Source organism: Cherax quadricarinatus, chromosome 20, assembly GCF_038502225.1.
Source record: "Cherax quadricarinatus isolate ZL_2023a chromosome 20, ASM3850222v1, whole genome shotgun sequence".
NCBI classification, from domain to species: domain Eukaryota; kingdom Metazoa; phylum Arthropoda; class Malacostraca; order Decapoda; family Parastacidae; genus Cherax; species Cherax quadricarinatus.
Window position 1 is genome coordinate 29,172,865 of NC_091311.1, and position 10,996 is coordinate 29,183,860.

At 38.7% G+C, this 10,996-nt stretch overlaps 1 long non-coding RNA gene across 1 annotated transcript in view; it reads right to left on the reverse strand.

Annotated features, from left to right (window-relative positions):
• Positions 1-10,750, reverse strand: part of LOC138853011 (uncharacterized) — a 266,334-nt gene extending 255,584 nt beyond the window's left edge. Inside the window, exon 1 of the long non-coding RNA XR_011392246.1 lies at positions 10,691-10,750. This is a non-coding gene — a long non-coding RNA (uncharacterized lncRNA). The remainder of the gene's footprint in view (positions 1-10,690) is intronic.
• Positions 10,751-10,996: the final 246 nt, after the last annotated feature.

Here is a 10,996-nt window from a genome sequence, read left to right on the forward strand (position 1 = left end):
TAATTAGAACTGAGTATACTACAAACTCTATTCACACAATAGAGCGGAAAAGCAATGTGAAGGACCTGGGAGTCCTAATGTCTAAGAATCTTACAATCAAGGATCACAATGCCATAATCACCTCTTCAAGGAAAATTATAGTATGGGTAATGAGAACATTCAAAATAAGAGATGCCAATCCAGTGATGACACTTTTTAAATCACATGTTCTCTCTAGGCTGGAATACTGCTGTACTTTAACACCTCCATTCAAGGAAGGTAAAAACAGCAGATCTAGAGAATGTACAGAGAGCCTTTACTGCACATTTAAGTTCCGTCAAACACATTAACTAGTAAGAGCACTTACAAGCAGTTGACTTGTAATCACTGGAGCGCAGGCGAGAAAGATACATCATAATCTACACCTGGAAAATCCTAGAGGGACTGGTCCTTAATCTGCACACAGAAATCACTCCCTACGAAAGCAAAGACTTGGCAGGCGATGCAACATATCCCCAGTGAAAATTAGGGGCACCATTAGTATAATGAGAGAGAACACTAAGTGTACGGGGCAATACATTCAATAGCCTCCCACCAGCCATAAGGGGAACTACTAATAGACCTCTGGTTTTCTACAAGAGGGAGCTGGACAGATACCTAAAATCATTGCCGGATCAGTCGGACCGTGATTCATACGCTGGACTACGTGCGGCCGACAGTAACAACGTAGATAATCAGGCCCTGATCCACCGGGAGGCCTGGCCATGGACCGGGCTGCGGGGGCGTTGGTCCCCGGAATACCCTCCAGGTAAACTCCTAGCTGTCTTCACGAGGGAAATGGATATGTACTTAAGTCAAATATGCCAAATCGGTGAGTTTGGCTTAAAAAACAAAGGTCATCTCTAGTGAAGAAGCAGATCTGCCAAAATCAATCTAAACATAACGATATAATATATATCATTAATTTATAGTAATATTAAATAAATTTTAACTGATCTATGGCTTATCTAGTGGGATATGTCTAAAAAATTACATCATGTTAAGTTAGGCGAGGTTACTTAGTTTTGGAGAAAAAATAATTTTTTTACACCATATTGTATAAAAAAATATGTATTAATTCATAAAAGAAAATTAGGAAAAAGAAAAATCTTTTAGGACAATTCAGCCTTATTGACCAGTTAGGTTTATTAGTCGCCACACACACACACACACACACACACATATATATATGTCGTGCCGAATATGTAAAACTGGTCAATTAGCAAGAACTCATTTAAAATTAAGTTCTTTCTAAAATATTCTCTTATACGTTTAAAGATATATTTTTTTCATTAATGTTAATGTAAAAGTTTTCAATTTTTCACCAAAAGAATCTTAGAAAACTTACCTAACCTTATTATAAAAAGAACAATTTATTTTACCCTAACCCAATTAAATATATTTTAGATTTGTTTACAGTAATTTAATACTAAATAAACACAGTGAAATATATTTTTTTCGTTAGGTTCAGAATGATTTTGGAGAAATTATTGCATAAACAAATTTTCACTTGTCCTATATGGCAAGATGAACGTTGCTATTTAAGCCAAGATCGCAAATTCTGCCTATTCGGCACGACATATATATATATAATGTGCAATGCAAGATGCAAAACAACTCCCCCGTGCCGATTAGGTAAAACTTGCTATTTTGGCTTAAATAGCAACGCTCCTCTTGCCGAATAAGGCAAGCGAAAATTTGTGTGTGCAATAATTTCGCAAAAATCATTCTGAACCAAACGAAAAAAATATATATATTTTATTTTGTTTGTTTATTATTAAATTATTGTAAACTTATCTAAAATATATTGAATTGGATTAGGCTAAATTAAATTGCTCTTGTTATAATAATGTTTGGTAAGTTTTCTAAGGTTCTTTTGGTACAAAATTATTAAATTTTACATTAATGTAAATGAAAAAAATATATATTTAAACGTATAAGAGAAGATTTAAGAAAGGATTTAATTTTCACCGAGTTCTCGGTAAGTGATCAGTTTTACCTATTCGGCAAGACATATATATACATACGTACATATATACCATATTTATATACATACATACATGCATAGCATTAGATAGATGGCAATAACGACTACAGAACAAATGTGATGTTTTCTTTCTGGCTGGAATGACTAATGGGGAACTTCCTTCTCATGAAGTCCCCGGTCACGTCTTCTAAATTCCTTCTTGTCCGGGAATTAATGGTCCCACAAACTTCTGTGATGCACGAAGAAGTCGTGACTAGGTTCGTGACACGTGTGTAACTCCGGAAGTCAGCAGACCTCGTATTTCGAAAGTTAATTATAAATATGGCTAAGGTGAGTCAGTTGGGCTCACAGCCGAACGGGCCCGCGTCGACTCCCCGGGAAAGTTGAGGCATATACGTGAGTCTCCTTACAGTGGTATTTCCTGATGACTTGAAAATTCAGCTGATGGGGGTCGTATTTTAGGTGAGTGGACCAAAGGATCATAGTGGAAATAACGTACACTGCTCTACTTTCTTGGGTTTATTAACCCTGAAGGGTTAGAGAAGAAAATCTTCACCTTCAGTGTGAAACACGTTTTCCTGCTCTTTCTTCGTCACAATTTACACCAAGACTTTCGAGTTGACTGAGAGGAAATATCGTATAATTTGAATTATTCTGCGAGACTTTCTCCTTCATTCCTTTGTTAATTGTTTAGAATTGTTTTTTATCTCATTACTTGAGAAATATTGCTAGCACTTGATGGCTAACATTAAAAATGTTTATATATGAATAATGATAAAATTTAATGATCATTTATCGATGCAAAAATCTGCTAAATATGACATCATTTGGATGTCGAAATATGCAATCCAACCTAATATTTTCCCCGGTTGCATTTTCATATGCTGCAAACACACACACACACACATATATATATATATATATATATATATATATATATATATATATATATATATATATATATATATATATATATATATATTAGTCGTACCGAATAGGTAAAACTTGCGATTTTGCCTTAAATAGCAACGCTCTTCTTGCCGAATAAGGCAAGGGATAATTTGTGTATGCAATATTGTCGCAAAAATCATTCCGAACCTAACGAAAAAAATGTATTTCATTGTGTTTGTTATTAAATTACTGCAGACTTATCTAAAATATATTTTGTTGGATTAGGCTAAATTAAATTGCGCTTGTTATAATAAGGTTGAGAACGTTTTCTAAGGTTCTTTTGGTACAAAATTATTCACTTTTACGTTAACATAAATGAAAAAATATATCTTTAAACGTATAAGAGAAAATTTTTAGAAAGGACTTAATTGTAAATGAATTCTTGCTAATTGACCAGTTTTACCTATATATATGTTTAGAATTCGCAGAATAGGCGAAATATTCACAAACACTAATCTCTGGTCGAAGGAGACTCGAACCTACGAGCATAGGTTATTATTATTATAATATATATATATATATATATATATATATATATATATATATATATATATATATATATATATATAATTACACACACAACAGAACACACACACACACACACACACCTGGAGGTTACCTGGAGGTTATTCCGGGGATCAACGCCCCCGCGGCCCGGTCCATGACCAGGCCTCCCGATGGATCAGGGCCTGATCAACTAGGCTGAATCTTATATTATTTTTAGCTTCTTCAGTTATAATAATCAAACAAAATTTCTCCAACTTAACTCCCGTACAATGATAAATTAGAACGTAATAATAACCACGTGAGTTGAACTACCTCACTGGCTTCTCTCACTCAATATCTCGCGTTAAATTGCTTAATTTGCATTGAGGTATATGAAAGAAAGGTTTTATAGAAGTATACAAAGCATTTTTTTCAGGAAATAAACTAGTATCGATCCTCTGATCTAGTACTCGTTAATCTCTTGTTCTGATCCAAGGACCGTACTCTACGACGGAACAGAGTCCGGGTCGCGACAAGCGGACGGGGGATCGAGCCTCCACCAATATTTACCGTGTATTGCGAAAGGGGTTAATCGCTGCTTCGTTCGTAAACATTTGCTCCCAAATCCTCTGATTTCCATTATGTTAATGCTTAATAATGCGCAAATCTATGGTAGTTCCAAATGTAATGGTTATTTTTTACGTGTTTGATATATAAAAAAATATTAATTTCTGAGATATAAACATAAAATATTAAATAGGTAACAGCATTTGATTGAAATGAAAAAAAATAACTTTAATTTTTTAGGCAAAGAACGACGACAAAGAACAACGACAAAGAACAACGACAAAGAACAACGACAGAGAACAACGACAAAGAACAACGACAAAGAACAACGACAAAGAACAACGACAAAGAACAACGACAAAGAACAACGACAAAGAACAACGACAGAGAACAACGACAGAGAACAACGACAAAGAACAACGACAAAGAACAACGACAAAGAACAACTACAAAGAACAACGACAAAGAACGACGACAAAGAACAACTACAAAGAACAACGACAAAGAACAACGACAAAGAACAACGACAAAGAAAAACAAAGAACGAGGGATATTGAGCAGAGAAGACAGGTTCCAGAACCAGCTTGTTTTGAACCGCTTCGCTCTGTGTAGCGCTTCTGGTAGCAAGTCTTGACTCGACAGAACACTACACAGAGCGAAACGTTGCTTCAGTCAAAGCCTGTTCTGCTGCCTGTGACTTTCCTTCACAAATACAACGAACCCAGATTATCTGAGCTTACAGAGTCCTGAGTTTCAGTTCTTGGGTTACAAAAAACTGATGCTGTAAGTCTCTAAAAACAACTGGTAATTACAGTGTAGTTTACAGTGTAATAAACAGTAATTTACAGTGTAATTACAGTGTAATTTACAGTGTAATGAAAACTTGTCAGTGATGAGAGAAAATCCATTCTGGTCAACACATAAGAGAGATTGGCTGTATATTTCGATCTCTAACCTATGTCTTTTTCAGAGTGCTTGGAAATAATTACACAGCAAAATAGATACACCCAGATAACTCAATGAGCAGTATAGATACTTTTATACCAACAGTAGCAGAGTGGACCTCAGACGAGTGCCTCAGCACCGCAGTGACAATCACAGCATGACAGTGACACAGCATCACAGCATGACAGTGACACAGCATCACAGCATGACAGTGACACAGCATCACAGCATGACAGTGACACAGCATCACAGCATGACAGTGACACAGCATCACAGCATGACAGTGACACAGCATCACAGCATGACAGTGACACAGCATCACAGCATGACAGTGACACAGCATCACAGCATGACAGTGACACAGCATCACAGCATGACAGTGACACAGCATCACAGCATGACAGTGACACAGCGGAACAGGACTCGCCTCTTAGCCCTTCCAACTGGAAACAATCCATTTTTCACAAGCTGGCTTCCGCTTCCGGTAGCAAGTGACTGGCCGGAGATGCTGAGATGAATGTGTGTGTCTGGGAGCTGAGTGCCGGGAGCTGCTGAGCAACCTCTCTGAGTGCTGGAGACACTGAGCTGACTGTTGAACTATGAGATACTGAGCAGACTGATCAGAAACCAAGCTAATGTGGCGTGCGGCCAGTAGTAACAGCCTTGTTGATCAGGCCATGATCCACCGGGAGGCCTGGTCATGGACTGGGCCGCGGGGGCGTTGATCCACGGAATAACCTCCAGGTAACATCCAGGTGCTAGGACGTGCTGAGTTGACTATAATGATGCTAGAATGACTTGACCGGAAGCTGAAGGTGTATTCCTTATTTAAGTTACAAAAGAGTAATGAAGCACTGCAGTAGGTCTACTGGCCCCTGTTAGGTAGATCCCAACCATTTGCATCATTAGATTAATGAAACAGAGATAAATGCAGTATAATTCAATACTTTATTTATGATCTATTATCTCCATCACTAGACTAGGGTGACGGACTGATTAAGACAGATTACGTCTACATTTCGTTTACTTCATCTTCCATGTACGCTGATGTCTCCAGTATTCAGATTCATTTCTGTATTCGACTGATGAAGCCTGCAATGCTGGCGAAACGTTTTCGTCGGTAAAGATGCCTAGTGTTGCAAATATGTCTTCCTTCTCAACTTGTCAGATTGTTGATAAATGAGATACTTGTGCAACATTTGGATATCTTTATTCTGGAAACGTTTCGCCAGCCAGTGGCTTCTTAAGTCTAATACAGAGAAGGAAGATAGAAGAAGGCGGAGGAGTTTGAGGTAATCAATTCCTCAGTCTGGAGTCGATGTCTTCAGTTCATCAGTCATGATAAAAGAACAGCAAATGCGTCGAGAGGCCCGTATGTTGTTGACAGATGAGGTGAAGCAGCGGTAGGCGGCGTCACCAGTGGAAAACTCCACTCGAGGAAGTAGGGAATGCCTATAAGTTAGCCAAGCTTTAAACAGTTCCTTGCATCAAGATGTTGCTGTGTCTAGCAGAGTTTGTATAAACAGTTTACGAACAATTTGTCAACTTGTCGGTCTTCAAAAGCATTATAAAAATTTTGCCGGTATTGTATACCATTTATTACGAGATCCTAACCGTATCCAGGCATTTACAGTAGGCCTACTGCCCCATGCTAATAGGTAGGTCCTATTTATACTCTGGGATGTGTGAATCGACTAGCAGCAGAGTAGAACTACACTACCTCTGCAAGACAGGCCAAGGGACCGATTACCTCAAACTCATCAACGTCCACCTTTCCCTGCATTGGACTGAATAATAAAAATACCCTAATATCGCACAGTGTCTCATTTATCAGAGTCTTATGCATCTGTTTTTTGAAGCACCTTGCCTCATTCATCTATAACTCTGTGGCTAAACTAACGCTTCTTACATCTTTTACGAACAACAATTTCTCCAACTTCCATATATTGGTGAATGTTATTTTGGTCTGATACATATTTATAACGACAACTAAACGAACAGTTCAGTCAGACATTATCTGTCTCATGCTTAGGGAACGACGACGAAGATAATGTGGGCCAGCAGGCTGTCAGTAGCAACAGCCTGGTTGACGATACGAACACCAGATAAGCCTGACCCAGAGACGGGCCTCGAGAGTAGGAAAACTCTCAAAACCCATCATAACCCATCAGAGGTAAACGTATAACTGGTGGTGAACATTTTACCTGCAGCTTTGATGACCCTTATCTTTGATACACCTTTGATGAGTTCCGAGAGTCTACTCCCGGAGCCCGCTCATGAGCCAGACTTGTCTGGCGATTGCATGGTCAACCAGGCTTTTGTTGTTCGTGGTCCGCAGGTCCATATATCCATCACAGCCTGGTTGATCTGGCACCTGGTGATGTATACTTTCCTCTTGAAGACTTCTACACTCGTCCCAGCAGTGTTCCTGATATCTTTTGTTAAAATGTTTAATAGTCTGGTGTTACAGGTGTTGATACAGCGTTCCTTTATTGTGTCCACTGCACCCGTACTTTTCACTGTATATTTGGCACTTCCTCTCACTCCAGTATGTTATGGCAGTGTGCAGATTTAAGATTGGGCTCTCAGGTACTTTCCAGGTATATAATGTCATGTATCTCTCCCTCCTCCGCTCCAATGAGAACTTATTTAAGACTTTAAGGAGTTTTCAGTAATTTAAGTTCTTTACTGATTCAATGTGGGCTGTAAACGATATCTGTATTTGTTCCGGCTCTGTTATTTCTCCTGCCCTGAACGGAGCCGTCAACAGTGAGCAATACTTCATACGAGAGAGCATAAGCAACTTGAAAAGTGTCACCATTAGCATTTTCCCCCTTGTTTTGAAGGTTCTCATTACCCACCCCATAGATTCTTAATTTGTGTACTCAAACAGGTTTTCTGATATTGTACAGGTGTTTAGCGGTAAATACACAATATACAACATGGAAGGAGGTATTAAGAGTTTTCTTATTCGTGAGTCTGAACTCTAATACACGAGAAAATATTTTTGGCAAATTTTGTATAAAGAAACTGAAGCAGAAATTTCGTATATGGAACAAAGATGGAATGAGATTACCTGGAGGGCCAACTTGGAAAGTGATCCGAGGGTCAACGCCCCCGCGGCCCGGTCCCAGACCAGGCCTCCTAGTAGACGGCCTAATCAACCATACTGTTCAGACACTGACATGAGAAACGCGTCCAGTTCCTTCTTGAAGAAAGCCAAGTGTCTGTTAGTAATCTCCCTTGCGTATGAAGAGAGGGTAGTGAAAAATCTGTCTCTTTACATTCATAGAGATTTTCCTTAGTGCACTCATTGCACTCTTATTTTTCATGGAGTGAAGAGAAGTGAGTGAAGCCATAACTTGATGCGTCAGGTAACGCTTGTCTAGTTTCCTGACAAATCTTGCCTGACCTAACCTAAACTAACCTAACCTAGAATAAACTAACCTAACCTAACCTAGTACTCTAGCAAATAATTATAATTATAGTTTTTACTCTGTTACCATGACCTTGACACACCTAGACTTGAAGCTCTGTACTTGTATCTGTAACTGCTTTTATGTATGCACCCGTTCCAGTTTTATTTGCCTTTAACCTATATCTGTATCTCTTGCTCTATCTATACATGTTCCAATACCTATAGAAATAGGTACTGCTAAAGCTGTACCTGCTGCTATAGCTATACATATTGCTACTGCTGTTGTGCTATAGCCGTACTTTTCCTACAGCTGTACCTATTTCTATACTTGTACTCTGTAATATGTGCTCATGTTGTTATATATGTACTAGTTGTTATGCGTGTACCTGATATATATATATATATATATATATATATATATATATATATATATATATATATATATATATATATATATATATATAAAGAATAATAATAATATATGCTTAACAATTCGCAGACGGGCGACCTTTTTAAGAAACATGATCTCTCAGTCCAAAGCAGGATTCGAACCAGAGCCCTACTTTCCCATCACCAGAGCCCTCCTTCCCCATTACCAAAGCCCTTCTTTCCCACCACCAGAGCCTTCCTTCCCCATCACCAGAGCCCTCCTTCCCCATCACCAGAGCCCTCCTTCCCCATCACCAGAGCCCTCCTTCCCCATCACCAGAGCCCTCCTTTTCCCTTTATGAGAGATCTTTCTTTTTCCAAACCCATCCGTTATCTTTTTTCAGAGCCATCGATTTTCTATTTAACAAAAAAATGGAGGAACACTGCAACAAGGCTACTGGTCCATACTTGCCAGGTCCTCAAATCCAACCCCTCTCACCCTCATTACCAGAGCCCTGCATTCTATTTCCCCAAAAGCTCTCCTTTCCTTTTACCAGAGCCCACTTCTTCCCTCCCTTTTCCCCAACTTTCCATAGTCCCATCAACTGCTTCCATGAACAGCGTAAAACAAGCATGATGCCGATCCACATCACACCCTCAACGAAGAACAGACATTCATTAGGTATAAAATTGAGTTAATTCCCCTTTATCCCCATCCCCCTCTGTGTGCGCGTGTGCGCGTTACATTAAATCGGCTCCAATGGATCCTAAACTCTCGCAGGTATGCGAGTGAACCACCCTAGGAAAGAAAATACCAGCGGGTTACTCTTTACTACCCGTACTTCTGACAGTTTGGCAGACATACAAATGCAAAGTATGTGACCAGCCCTCTGGTCACTATCTTGAACACTATGTGCTTTACTGTATAGCTATTGGGAAATATAGAATCTTGACATATCTTGACAGATATGTCAAGATATGTTATTAATGAAAATAACATACCAGGTACATTAACCAAGTTTTCTAAATTTACTTTCAACAGATAATTTAACTGTAAATATAGATCCAGATATAATCATGTAAACCCTTTTTGGGAGTAGTTCCTAGTTAGGCCATATGCTCTCACACGGTACTCCACAGGTGCACAGTAAACTAGCCGCTTCGACGACAAATTTCAAAAATTTTACTCGCTTATGAGCTTTTACGATTCCCCTATTCTCTTTGCATATATGTAAATGGAAAGTTTGCATACAGCCATAAATTTATTTGAAACCTCTTGTTTCTGTAATAACTCTATTTATCCTGTGTCATTCCAGTATTTATCCTGGCGCTGCATGAGAGGCAATCAGATTTGGCCCAAAGTAAGACGGGGTAACTTCAAAGGTTCTTTAATTAAAGTCATCAAGGCACCTCACTAGAAGGGGACCAAAACTGTCATTTCAGAGGCACAAAACTTCACATTGTGAGATCCATGTTACCCCCAAACTCTTGCATCGAAGCTGTGGTGCTGAACACATACCAAAGCTGAGGGACTGACCACCTCATACTTCATTTCTAGGCTGAGGGACTGATCTCCACTACTTCAGCTGTCTGCCATGTGTTTTCTCTGAAGAAGACTGCTGAGGAAGCCAACGCCTCATCAATAATGACACCAAACTGTTGCACGTGTGCCGATAAATATAGAATAAAACTTATACATGTACATTAAAATTTTAATTCCCCAAAACCTTTTACAACAAATATGTTTAATAATTCGATAATATTTATAACATAATATTTATATTACATAAAACCTCTGTCAGACAAAATCACTATTCAGAAACATGCAGTATAACTGACAGTTCTCGCAAACTTTTTATTTAAACAAAGTCAAATCAATGGACCAGATGAGGGTTGTTTCACATTGATTGCGACAAATATAATAGAAAGTTAGATTTAGCGAAGCTTACCCTTGCCAGGAACCTGTAACAGTACACCAGCCCTGTAGCTCACAGTGTAATCTGTAAAAAAAAAAAATGATTGAAAAAATGTGGACGGTCACTCGACTCTGGGAACTGGTTTGAATACATGCGAGTCTGAGATTACTTTAACATCACCTTCATCTGGTTTGTACAACAGCATCTTGTTTGTAAGTTAATTTGTTGTGGTGTGTGTTTGGATCGTTATTTCTGCAGGCTGCTTTCAGCAGCATAAATCAGTGGAGAATGAAAACGAAGTGTAAGCGGTAGGTGTGAGTGCGCCTGTGAAACGGAGTG